A 13,515-nucleotide genomic window follows, 5' to 3' on the forward strand; every position below is an offset into this window, starting at 1 on the left:
TTCTTGTTTCATGAAGCTCTCCTGGGGGCATTTTCCTTCTGGATCTCCAAAGATCTCTGGCTGTTTGGACTCTGTTGGGTCTGGTGGTTCCAAAGCTTTTTCCAAAATGTTTTCCTCTTGAGGAACTCCAGTAAGTAACCCCACCTTGAATGGGTGGAGACACATCTCCATGGAAATTATCTAATCAAAAATTACCACCCACGATTGGTTGGGTCACAACTCCATGGAAACAATCAAAAAGATCCCACCCAGCAATACTGAGTGAGGATTAAAGGACATAACTTTTCTGGGGTACAGTAAAAGCCTCAAACTGGCACTGGTGACTCCCCCCCTAAATTGTGTAATTTTACGTTAAGCTATAAAACAATAGTCTTTTTCCACTGGAAAAATATCTCCAACCAACATGGGCATATTTTTCCCTTCAGGGATGGCTGTGGACCTGTGGACAATATGGTTCAGCAGGGTCTCATGACACAGGGGATAGGAGATTTGTTATCAACATTTCAGGGTTGATAATTGATCAATATTATGTATGTGATCCTGCATATAATTTAAAACTTGTGAAACATTGTGTGAATGATCAGGAATATATATGCAGTACTGCACATTAATTAGAGCATAGGTGCCATATTGTACTGCAGTGAGGATACTTCAGGCCATTCTATTTTGTGAAACTTCCCTTCTAAGCTGCAGTTATAGGGTAAATAGGGGGCCCTATTTACCCTATAACTGAGCAGGGCATTATATATGGACAAACTCAATGTCCCTGCTACCTTGAATGACTCTTTACCCCAAACTGTTAGTAATTAAGAAATAGTTAAAGCTAAATATGGAATAAAACGCACTTCATGGTAGTATTATCCTTTAGCCATTCTTGTACCAGGTGGAGCTACAATAGTTACTGAAAAATATATGGCAACTTAAGCCCATCACACTGCCCAAGTACTTAATAATTCTAAACTAGCTATATCCTTGCCAATTGAAACTACACAGCTTAGAAGGGAAGTTTCACAAAATAGAATGGCCTGAAGTATCCTCACTGCAGTACAATATGGCACCTATGCTCTAATTAATGTGCAGTACTGCATATATATTCCTGATCATTCACACAATGTTTCACAAGTTTTAAATTATATGCAGGATCACATACATAATATTGATCAATTATCAGTAGACTTCTTGCCTAAATGGTTTAGTTCTCTTTCTTGGCCATGGTGCCATCTCTTTGCAAGGTTGATATTTCTGTGTGGGAAACTCCTGGTGTCCTGCTATCTCTTATACCATTGTTGCAAAATATGGATGCAATGCCTGTCTTATGATCAAGTTAGTCTGCTGTGTGGGTGTGGATTCTAGAGACTTAGGGCCCAGGCTCCCTCTCCATGGAGAGTAAGTTTCTGCATGTAGCCACCTACTTAACCTAGACAGATATTAAAGGTTAATAGACCTCTTCAGGAAAAAAAAAAGTACAAATTATATCATAAGCCACTCATCTTGTAAAACATGCAGACTCCTTTCCCCTGAAATGTTGATAACAAATCTCCTATCCCCTGTGTCATGAGACCCTGCTGAAACTTTTCTCATACCTTATGGAACATCCTTGACTTAAACCCTCATAAGCTGTCCTTTGCAGAAAACCCTCTGTGGAGTGCTGTCTTCCATCTTCCAGAACACTGACTTCCATTTTCCTGACAGCCTCCACTGCAAATGTCTTCTCCTATTCATAAGACTTAATAAAACTCATGTCTACCTCTTTGTCAGATGTGTTCTTTGGTCTTGAGGCTGCACCAACCCAAGCCCTTCAAGAGCTGGGATGGAACACCATCAGTCCCAAGGATTAAAATGTTCACCACAGAGCATTGACTATTTAATACCAAAGTATCATTTCAAGAATCCCAGGGACAGCACCTGCTTGTAATCAAAGGATATGGAACCTCTAACCAACTGTATATTTTAAGGATAAGCACTTTATCCAGAAAAGTGTTTTATAAAGTGAACAAATTTAGTAGTTAGTGAAAATGACAAAATATTACCACCTGCTGGAGTATCATCCAAGTTAAACTCTGCTGCTGCTGTCTTATGCTGTTGTGTCATCATGAAGTATTTCTGTTTTGCACATAGGGAAAGTAAGGCCAAGGATTGTTAATTTACCTGCTCTGGACCTCATAACCAATCAGTGGAAGAACCAAGACCAATTCAAAAGTGTGAGTTTTCAGCTTTTTACTTAACCCATGAAGTGACAACAAGGAAAAAAAACAGTAACAGTACAGTACTTGCTCTTTTCTTCCACAATGAAAAAATTCACTGGGTTCTGCTTACCTTTTATCGTGATATTTTAGTTCCTTAAGAATGAACATATTAGGGATTACAGTATTTCAAAGGGAAATGATGTGGTCTCTTCTTGGTGCTTTAATCTGGGAGCAGGCTGGGAAGAAGTATGTATGTCTCTGACTTTTTATATTCATTTTGAAACTGATTCATCTTAGTTTCAGGGAAAATCTGAAGTTCATAGAAATGAACATAGAACACACATTTAAATGGCAGTCACTTGAATTTTGTTTAGAGCACTATTAGACTAACTCCTACTTCATCCCCATTTTGGGTGAGGATTATCAAAGACAACTGAAAAAATAATTACGAAGTCCATTTAGGTAATACCCAGCAATGGAACTAGAAAACCCTTTATTTACTATCCAGTTACCACGTTTAGGCATATACTGAATATAGCTTTATAGACCCTGTCCTGCAAGGAAAGTTTGAAACAGAAGACCCTATTTGCTAATTATAGCTGTCTATGGATGTTAGCCTGAAGAAAAAGGTTTGTTTTTATTCCCACTTCTCCATTAAGTAAACTAAACCACACCTGTGGGGTCAAAATAGAGATGGACCAAAGCACCAAGGCTGGAAACAAAAGTTAAGCCACTTGCTATACAAAGTAAGACAGAGAGCAAGACAATGTTTCCTTGTCATACCAATCTATACAGCACTGGTTCCAACCAACCCCTTGATCCCACCCCTTCCTTTCTCCAAAGTGAACATTCCAATAGTGTGAATACTGACCATTCCAATGGTCACTCTTGAATTTTGCTTTCTGAGTCCCTAGTATGAATACATACTATACACTAAATGTGATTAATTTCAAAAAATAATCTCTTCAAGAAACTTCCATAACAAAATACCAGATTTCCTATTAACAATAAAAAGGGAATCAAGTTGAACAGGCCAAAATAGAAAAAGTTGGTCAGAATGTTTACAAATGGCAAAAGATAGCCCTGATCTCACCCCTGGCTGAACAGGAGTCATTGGCAACATCCTAAGGTGAAAGGGCTATAAATATATAGTCACGTGGAAAGCTGAAGAATGGACCTTTCTTCACATTTAGTCATCCTCTGAACGCTCAGCAGACCTTTCATCTGTAGCCAATTTCCAATTTGTATACTACTTTGTCCTCTCCTGTATTTCATTGTTTAACTACAGGAGTATGAACTTTTTTCTCTCTCTTTTTCCTTTGGTTTTCTTAGTGTCTCTTTCCTCACTTTCTTCAGAACTGATGGATGCTGAATCACCTGATAAGAAATGTCACTTTCTGAAGAAAGAATGAAGCAGATTTTCTGAGAGATTTTTCCTGGATTTTTTCTTGTGTTTTGTGTTGTTTCCTTATCCTGGTATTAGAAACTCCAGTTTCTTCTGAGAACTCACTTGAAGAATCTGCTTACTGGAGGAATGGCTTCCATTTTGCTTTTTCCTGTATTCTTTGTGGAATTTCTTCGACTTCCTGTGTTTTCAGGTTTCATGGGTAGATGATTTTATCTGGAGAGATGTTTTTCTTTCATTCATAATATCTTGCTGGTCACTACTATCTATTTCAAATTCTTCGGGATATAATTCTTTTTTTTTTTTTTTTTAATTTTTTTTATTAATCAAAAAAAAGAAAAGAAATTAATGCAACATTTAGAAATCATTCCATTCTACAAATGCACTCAGTAATTCTTAGTATCATCACATAGATGTATAATCATCATTTCTTAGTACATTTGCATCGCTTTAGGAAAAGAACTAGCAAAACAGCAGAAAAAGATATAGAATGTTAATATAGAGAAGAGAATTAAAATAATAATACTAATAAAATACATATATATATATATAAAGGAAAAAGAAAAAAACAAAAACAAAAGATACCAACACACAAACAAACAAAAAACCATATTTCAGGTGCAGCTTCATTCAGTGTTCCAACCTAGTTACATTACACCTAGGTATTATTGTGCTGTCCATTTTTGAGTTTTTGTATCTAGTCCTGTTGCACAGTCTGTATCCCTTCAGCTCCAATTACCCATTATCTTACCCTGTTTCTAACTCCTGCTGGTCTCTGTTACCAATGATATATTCCAAGCTGATTCTCGAATGTCGGTTCACATCAGTGGGACCTTACAGTATTTGTCCTTTAGTTTTGGGCTAGACTCACTCAGCATAATGTTCTCTAGGTCCATCCATGTTACTACATGCTTCATAGGTTTAGTCTGCCTTAAAGCTGCATAATATTCCATTGTAGGTATACGCCACAGTTTGTTTAGCCACTCGTCTGTTGATGAACATTTTGGCTGTTTCCATCTCTTTGCAATTGTAGATAATGCTGCTATAAACACTGGTGTGCAAATGTCCGTCTGTGTCTTTGCCCTTAAGTCCTTTGAGTAGATACCTAGCAGTGGTATTGCTGGGTTGTAATCCATTCTGCCATTCTACGTCTTTTGATTGGGAAATTCAGTCCATTAACTTTTAGTATTATTACTGTTTGGATAATATTTTCCTCTACCATTTTGGCTTTTGTATTATATATATCATATCTGATTTTCCTTCTTTCTACACTTTACTCCACACCTCTCTTTTCTGTCTTTTCGTATCTGACTTTAGTGCTCCCTTTAGTATTTCTTGCAGAGCTGGTCTCTTGGTCACAAATTCTCTCAGTGACTTTTTGTCTATAAATGTTTTAATTTCTCCTTCATTTTTGAAGGACAATTTTGCTGGATATAGGAGTCTTGGTTGGCAGTTTTTCTCTTTTAGTAATTTAAATATATCATCCCACTGTCTTCTAGCTTCCATGGTTTCTGCTGAGAAATCTACACATAGTCTTATTGGGTTTCCCTTGTATGTGACAGATTGTTTTTCTCTTGCTGCTTTCAAGATCCTCTCTTTCTCTTTGACCTCTGACATTCTAACTAGTAAATGTCTTGGAGAACGCCTATTTGGGTCTATTCTCTTTGGGGTGCGCTGCACTTCTTGGATCTGTATATTTAGGTCTTTCATAAGAGTTGGGAAATTTTCAGTGATAATTTCTTCCATTAGTTTTTCTCCTCCTTTTCCCTTCTCTTCTCCTTCTGGGACACCCACAACACGTATATTTGTGCGCTTCATATTGTCATTCAGTTCCCTGATCCCCTGCTCAAGTTTTTCCATTCTTTTCCCTATAGTTTCTGTTTCTTTTTGGAATTCAGATGTTCCATCCTCCAGTTCACTAATTGTAGCTTCTGTCTCTTTAGATCTACCATTGTAGGTATCCATTGTTTTTTCCATTTTTTCTTCTTTGTCCTTCACTCCCATAAGTTCTGTGATTTGTTTTTTCAGATTTTCTATTCCTTCTTTTTGTTCAGCCCATGTCTTCTTCATGTCCTCCCTCAATTTATTGATTTGGTTTTTGAAGACTTCTTCCATTTCTGTTCGTATATTCAGCATTAGTTGTCTCAGCTCCTGTATCTCATTTGAACTATTGGTTTGTTCCTTTGACTGGGCCATATCTTCAATTTTCCGAGCGTCATCCATTATTTTCTGCTGGTGTCTGGGCATTTGATCAGATTTCCCTGGGTGTGGGACCCAGCTGGTTGAAAGGTTTTTCTGTGAAATCTCTGGGCTCTGTTTTTCTTTTCCTGCCCAGTAGGTGGCGCTCGTGGCGCTCGTCTGTCTGCACGGCAGTCGGCCCGGGAAACCGCGCGTGAAGGCGGGGGTCGCTGGCCGCCACGGCTTGGGAGAGTGCCGGTCCTAATTGCCCAGCTGGCCCGAAACGCCAAGCGTGACGGGAGGGCCCCGCTATCCAACGTTCCCAGTCAGACTGGGGAGCCACGTGTGTGGAGGGGACCCCTGTCGCCAGCCGCCCCGGCCGGGAAAACACGCGCCCCTCGAGTATCTCACCGCAGCGGATTCTCCCTGCCTGTTCAGCTGTTCCAGAGTGGGGTACGCTGTCTTTTTGGTCTCTGTCGTGACTCCGGGAGCTGTTTCGTATTGTTTCTGTTTCTTTAGTTGCTTTTCTGGAGGAGAAACTAAGACCCGCGTGTCTTACTAAGCCGCCATCTTCTCCGGAAGTCCAGAATGCGGGATATAATTCTTTATAACCATTGTGACCCCATCTATCAGGCATGTTAGTTTCATAACCATATAACTTCATGTTCCAGGATTTAGTCTTAAGAAAATCATCTTCCAATGTCACAGGAATGTTATGCTTTGGCTTCCAATAATCTTTTACTTTCTTCATCAAAACTGCCACTATGTATCCAACTTGAACTACTGGGTAGAATTTTCCTTTTGCTCCCTTAGTAAGCATCTTCTATCAGTTTCTCCAGTTCTCATATTTTCCACATTTCTGATTCCTCTGCTGAATCTTATTATAAGCATCTGTGTACAGGATGACGTTCTTCAGAATGGTGTTAGCCAAAGGAACCTAGGATGGTCCTCAATCATGCACCACAACCACACATGGTAGCACCATTATGGGGCTAATTCTACATTGTTGGAGATTTGGGATACTCTTCTAGAGACTATTCTTGTGTTGGTTGATGTGCCTATTTGCTTGCCTCAGCAAAGGGGAATCAGGCAGGTATGTACATTATGATAATAGATGCTCATGTAAGAACTGGAATGATCACCTAATTCAACAATCTCTTTTTATCCAGATGAAACAGTGGGTCAATGAGGCCAAGGGATTAGACCCAAACCTGCACCTCGTATGTGGAAGCACCAGACTAGAATCTCAAGCATATTTGTCATATCAGGTAATTTCCCCACTACTTCTTACATAAATTTAGTCTTAAATTTTATCCATTTCTATTTTAATCTAAATTCTCTGAAGTTACTTAGTGATTTCCAAACTCACAAGTCAGAGCAGACATTTAGAATCTTAATTTCTTTATTAAATCATTTATTTCCTTGAGTTCCTGACAACCATACTCCTTCCTGCTCTGTTAACAGGAAGACTTTGGGGGAACCACCTGTTTCCCTTCATATCTTTATGTCTTGTTGTGGGGGGCATGGATACACAGGTGTGTATAATTGTGAAAAGGCATTGAACTCATCACTTAAAAAAAATCTTCATTTTATTGTATGTAAATTTACCTCAATTTAAAAATTGTTTAAAAATGAAATTTAAAAGGATGGAAAAGACATGCTTGGCAATTAACAGCCATATAAAAGTTGTAATGGCTATACCAATATCAAATAGTAACAAAAACTGTTACTAGAAATAAAGAGGCAAATTTTATCATATTAAAGTGCTATTCCGTCAGGAAGATATAACAATAATAATTATATGCAAACCTAACACCAGTATCCCAAAATACATGGAGCAAAAACTGACAGCATTAAAGGGAGAAATAGACAATTCAACAATATTATTGGGGAATTGAACATTCCTTTCAATACCGAATAAAGAATGGGGAAACTAGGCAGAAAATTAACAGAGCTATTAAAGCTTGAACAACACTATAAAGTAGCTAAGACCTGACACACATCTACAGAACATTCCACCCAACAACAACAAATTCACACTCTTCTGAAACTAGAGCATCCTAAAAGAATAGATGATATGCTAGGCCATAAAATAAGCTTCAATAGGTTTATTGGACCTATTTCAATAGGTTTATTGGACCTATTTCAATAGTTGAAATCACATGAATATGTTTTCCAAGAAATCAATAACAAAATTAAATTTGGTAAATATGAAAATATGTGGAAATTCAGAAAAACAACTAAAACCAATGGATCAAAGAAGAAATCAACAAGGGAAATTAAAAAGTACTAAATATAAGTGAAAATTAAAATAAAACATACCATAGAGTGATGTTATCAAAATGGTGACATAAGACATCTCCTGGAAAAGTCTCCCTTCAAAAACACAATAAAAAGACAAACCCCACTTGTTTGGAACTCTAGAGGACAATAGAGACTAGAGAAAGACTCCACAAACACTGAATCAAAGAAAAGGAAGCACACACACACTGATAAAAAGGTAGGAGACCATGACCCAGACCTGCCCATCCGGATCTCTCCTCATCACTCAGTCCCATGCAGCTTAAGAGTCACACAAAGGCAGCATGGGCCTGGGAAACTCTTACAGTGGATGCAGACCACAGAGCTACTTGAAGCAGCAAGTTAGGAACCCACACATATCCAGATACAGGGACCCAAGGCCACCAAAACCCAGGATAGAACCCAAGTGGCTGGCAAGCATGTGCATACAAATGGGCTTGCTGGGGAAAAAAAAGAAGAAGAAGAAAAAGAGAGAAAGAAAAAGAGACCACGACAGAACTGTTGGCAAAATGTTCAAACACCTACCTAGTCTGATTGCTGGATCACATAAATGAAAAAATGGGCTTTTTCAAACATTGACCCCATGTGGCTCCCCAGGATAGGATACCCTATTGAGGAACTTACCAGAGGTAGAAAAGCATCATGGAAAAATAGGGGAAACTGAACTGCTGTAAGGAAGTTAAGGTTCTTAGGACTGAAAAGTGTAATGAAAAGTGGGCACTGAGTGAGGGAGAACAGTTAAAGAAATCATAGGAGCTACAGAGAAAATTCTTCACAAAAACAAATAGAGTAGATCAGGGTTCCCATAGAAGGAGCAGAGGAAAGGAAGTTTTCTCCTGGAGGTTAAAAAAAAAAAAATTTGCACATAAAAAGGTAATCATAAAAGTTGTACCATGTGTTGAAGGCAAGAAACAGGTGTAGAAGACCTGAGAAAATCTGAACAGTCAAACACAGGCTACACTAAAGTTTCAGTAAAATCTGGATCAAGCATTGAGGAAGAGACTTAATATAAAGCCAAACTACCATAACACCCTAGGCAAGAGGGAGAAACTGACCTTAAGAACTACCACATCAAAATAATCAGATGCCCACATATCTGGCCATATATAAGAAACAGGAAAATATGGCTCTGTCAAGGGAACAAATTAAAACTACAGAGGAGACATGGATTTCAAAAAACTAATCAAAGAACTTCAAAAAAAACTCCAAATCAATTCAAGGAGGTAGAGGAAAATATGGATAGAAATAAACTAATGGTGGATATAGTGCTAAAGGATATTAAGAAAGCAATCTGTAAGAAAAAAGAAGAATTAGAAAGTATAAAAAGAAAAATAACAGAAATTATAGGGATAAAAAGTAAAATAACGGAAATTGAAACTACACTAGAGACATACAAGAACAGATTTGAACAGACAGAAGAATCAGTGAACTAGAAGACAAGAAAATCAAAATTATACAGTCAGAAGGACAGATAGAGAAATGAATAGAAAAAAACCGAACTGTATCTAAGGGACCTGAGTGATAGCATGAAGCATACAAGCATACACATTATGGGAGACCCAGAGGAGAAGAGAAGAGAAAGGGGTCAGAAAGAATATTTGAGGAAATAAGGGCCACAAATCTCCCAATTCTTATTAAAGACATATATATATATATATATATATATATATATATATATATATATATGAAGTACAATGCCCTCCAAACAGGATACACCCTAATAAACCTATTCTGAAACACATACTAATCAGAATGTCAAATGCCAAAGATAAAGAAAGAATTCTGAAAGCAGCGAGAAGCAATTCTTCACAAGGGATCATCAATAAAACTAATTGACAATTTCTCATTAGCAACTATGGATTTAAAAAAAAAAAAAGCAGTGGTATGATACATGTAAGGCACATAAAGAGAAAAACTTCCAGCCAAAAATTCTTTATCCATTGAAACTGTCCTTCAAAAATGAGGAAGAGTTTAAAAATTCACAAACAGAAACTGAGAGAGTTTGTCACCAACAGGTCTACCCTACAACAACTGCAAAAGGATGTTCTTTGGGTTGAAAGGAGAAGACAGGAGAGAGTGGCTTGGAGTAGTGTGGAGAAGTGAAGACCTTCAATAAAGGTAACTAAATGGATAAATGCAAAAGCCAATAATATTGTATCCTCAACATATAACTCTACTTTTCAATTCCTATAAGAGTTAGAGTATAATTGAATAAGAAACAGACATATATCCTGATAGTGGGCATGAAAAATATAAAGAGGTACTGTGGGACAAGGACAAAAGCAAGATGGGAAATGGAAGGCTATGGGAGCATGAATAAAAATGACCACACAACATATCAAAACTAATGGTATACAGCAAAAGGAATGCTCAGAGGGAAATTTAATAGTCCTATCTGCTTCCATTAAAAAAGAAGAAAGAGCTCAAACTACTTAATCAAATCAAATCATACCTGGAGGAAATAGAAAAAGAACAGCAACTAAATCCAAAGCAAGTAGAAGGGGAGAAATAACAAGGATTAGAGAAGAAATAAATGAAATAGAGAACAAAAATAACAAAGTTTAACAAAACCAAAAGTTGATTCTTTGAAAAGATCAATCAAATTAACAAACCTTTATATATACTGATGAAGTAAAAAAAAAGAGAACACAAAAAAAATCAGAAATGAAAGAAGGGATGTGACTACTGAACCCCACAGAGCTAAAATAGCATCATAGGAGGATGCCATGAACAGCTGTTTCCCAACAAATTATACAAACTAGATGAAATGGACAGATTCCTAGAAACACACAAACTTACATTGATTCTAGAATAAATAGAAAATCTCTACAGACTAATTATGAGTAAAGAGATTGACTCAATAATCAAAAACATCCAACAAAGAAAATCTCAGGGCCAGATGGCTTCACAGGGGAATTCTATCAAGCATTTCAAGAAGAATTAACTCCAATCCTGTTCAAATTCTTCCAAAAAATTTGAAGATGTGGGATCACTACTTAATTCATTTTATGAGGTCAATATCACGGTAACACTAAAGCCAGAAAAATATGCAAGAAAATTACAGAACAATATCTCTTGTGAATAAAGATGCAAAAATCCTCAAAAAAAAAAAAAAAAATACTGTCAAACTGAATCCAACAGCAACTAATAGAATTATATACCATGATTAAGTGGGCTATATCCCAGGTATTCAAGGGTGGTTCAACATAAGGTCAATTGATGTAAGACACCACAGTTACAGACTGAAAGACCAAAAATCTACATGATTATCTCAACTAACACAGAAAAGGTATTTGACAAAATCCAGTACCCCTTCTTGATAAAAACAATTCAAACACTAAGAATAGAAGGAAACTTCCTCAATATGATAAAAAGCATATATGAAAAACCCATAGCTAACATTATACTTAATGGTGAAAGACTGAAAGCTTTCCCTCTAAGATCAGGAATAAGACAAATATGTCCACTTAACCTCTGTTATCCAACATTGTCCTGAAAGTTCTAGCCAGTGCAATTAGGCAAGAAAAAAGAAACAAAAGGCAATTAAAATGGAAAGGAAGAAGTAAAACTTTCACTATTTGCAGACAACATGATGCTATATATAAAAAGTCCCCCCAAAATCTACAACAAAGCTACTGGAGCTAATAAATGCATTCATGAAAATGGCAGGGTATAAATCACCATGCAACAAACAGTACTGTTTCTAAATATTTGTAATGAACACTCTGAAGAGGAAATCAAGGAAAAAATTCCATTTACAATTACAACTAAAAAAATTAAATATCTAGGAACAAATTTCACCAAGGATGTAAAGGATTTATATACAAAAAACTAAAAAAAACATTGCTGAAAGAAGTTAAAGACCTAAGTAAATGGAAAGATATTCCATCCATGGACTGGAAGACTAAATATTGTCAAGATATAAAGTCTACCCAAAAAGATTCAATGCAATCCCAGTCAAAATTCCAAACAGCCTTCTTGCAGAATGGAAAGCCAATTTTCAAATTTATTTGCAAGTGTAAAGGGCCCTGAATAGCCAAGACCACCTTGAAAAAGGAAGAACAATTTGGAAGATTCACACTTCCTGACTTAATGATTTATAAAACTACAGCAGTCAAAAAAGCATGTTAATGGCATTAGGATAGTTATATCACTCAATGGAATCAATTTAAGAGTTCAGAAATAGACCCTCACGTCTATAGCCAGCTGCTTTTTTTTTTATTAATTAAAAAAAAAAGAAATTAACACAACATTTAGAAATCATTCCATTCTACATATACAATCAGTAATTCTTAATATCATCACATAGATGTATGATCATCATTTCTAGTACATTTGCATCGATTTAGGAAAAGAACTAGCAAAACAACAGAAAAAGATATAGAATGTTAATATAGAGAAAAAAATAAAAATAATAATAATAAAAATTAAAATATATATATATAAAAAAGGAAAAAGAAAGAACAAGACACAAAAACAAAAAAAAAAACTATAGCTCAGATGCAGCTTCATTCAGTGTTTTAACATAATTACATTACAATTAGGTATTATTGTGCTGTCCATTTTTGAGTTTTTGTATCTAGTCCTGTTGCACAGTCTGTATCCCTTCAGCTCCAATTACCCATTATCTTACCCTATCTCTAACTCCTGCTGGTCTCTGTTACCAATGACATATTCCAAGTTTATTCTCGAATGTCGGTTCACATCAGTGGGACCATACAGTATTTGTCCTTTAGTTTTTGGCTAGACTCACTCAGCATAATATTCTCTAGGTTCATCCATGTTATTACATGCTTCATAAGTTTATTCTGGCTAGATATCTACTCAAAGAACTTAAGGGCAAAGACACAAACGGACATTTGCACACCAATGTTTATAGCAGCATTATTTACAATTGCAAAGAGATGGAAACAGCCAAAATGTCCATCAACAGATGAGTGGCTAAACAATCTGTGGTATATACATACGATGGAATATTATGCAGCTTTAAGCCAGCTGCTTTTTGACAAGGCTACCAAGTCTACTCAATTGAGAAAGAACAGTCTCTTTAACAAATGGTGCTGAGAGAACTGGATATCCATATGAAAAAGCATGAAGGGGAGCCCTATCTCACACCATATACAAAAAATTAACTCAAAATGGACCAAAGACCTAAGTAAAAAAACAGGAATATAAAAGTCTTAGAGGAAAAGTAGGGAGGTGTCTACAGGAACTTGTGTTGGGCAATGGTTTCTTAGATTTTACATCTAAAGCACAAGTAACAAAAGGAAAAAAATAGATAAATGGGACCTCATCAAAATTAAAAGTGGAAGAAACCAGATAAAAAGTACTACATATTGTAATATTCCATTTGTATAAAATGTAAATATGAATAAATCTATAGAGACAGAAATAGATTAGTGCCTAAGTAGGGCTGGGGAAGGATAGAGAGATTGAGAGGTTACT

General features: G+C 36.4%; 1 pseudogene; it reads right to left on the reverse strand.

Annotated features, from left to right (window-relative positions):
- Positions 1–3,375: 3,375 nt before the first annotated feature.
- LOC143655110 (uncharacterized protein NKAPD1-like) lies at positions 3,376–6,682 on the reverse strand (annotated as a pseudogene).
- Positions 6,683–13,515: the final 6,833 nt, after the last annotated feature.

Source organism: Tamandua tetradactyla, chromosome 14 (genome assembly GCF_023851605.1).
Source record: "Tamandua tetradactyla isolate mTamTet1 chromosome 14, mTamTet1.pri, whole genome shotgun sequence".
Lineage (NCBI taxonomy): Eukaryota > Metazoa > Chordata > Mammalia > Pilosa > Myrmecophagidae > Tamandua > Tamandua tetradactyla.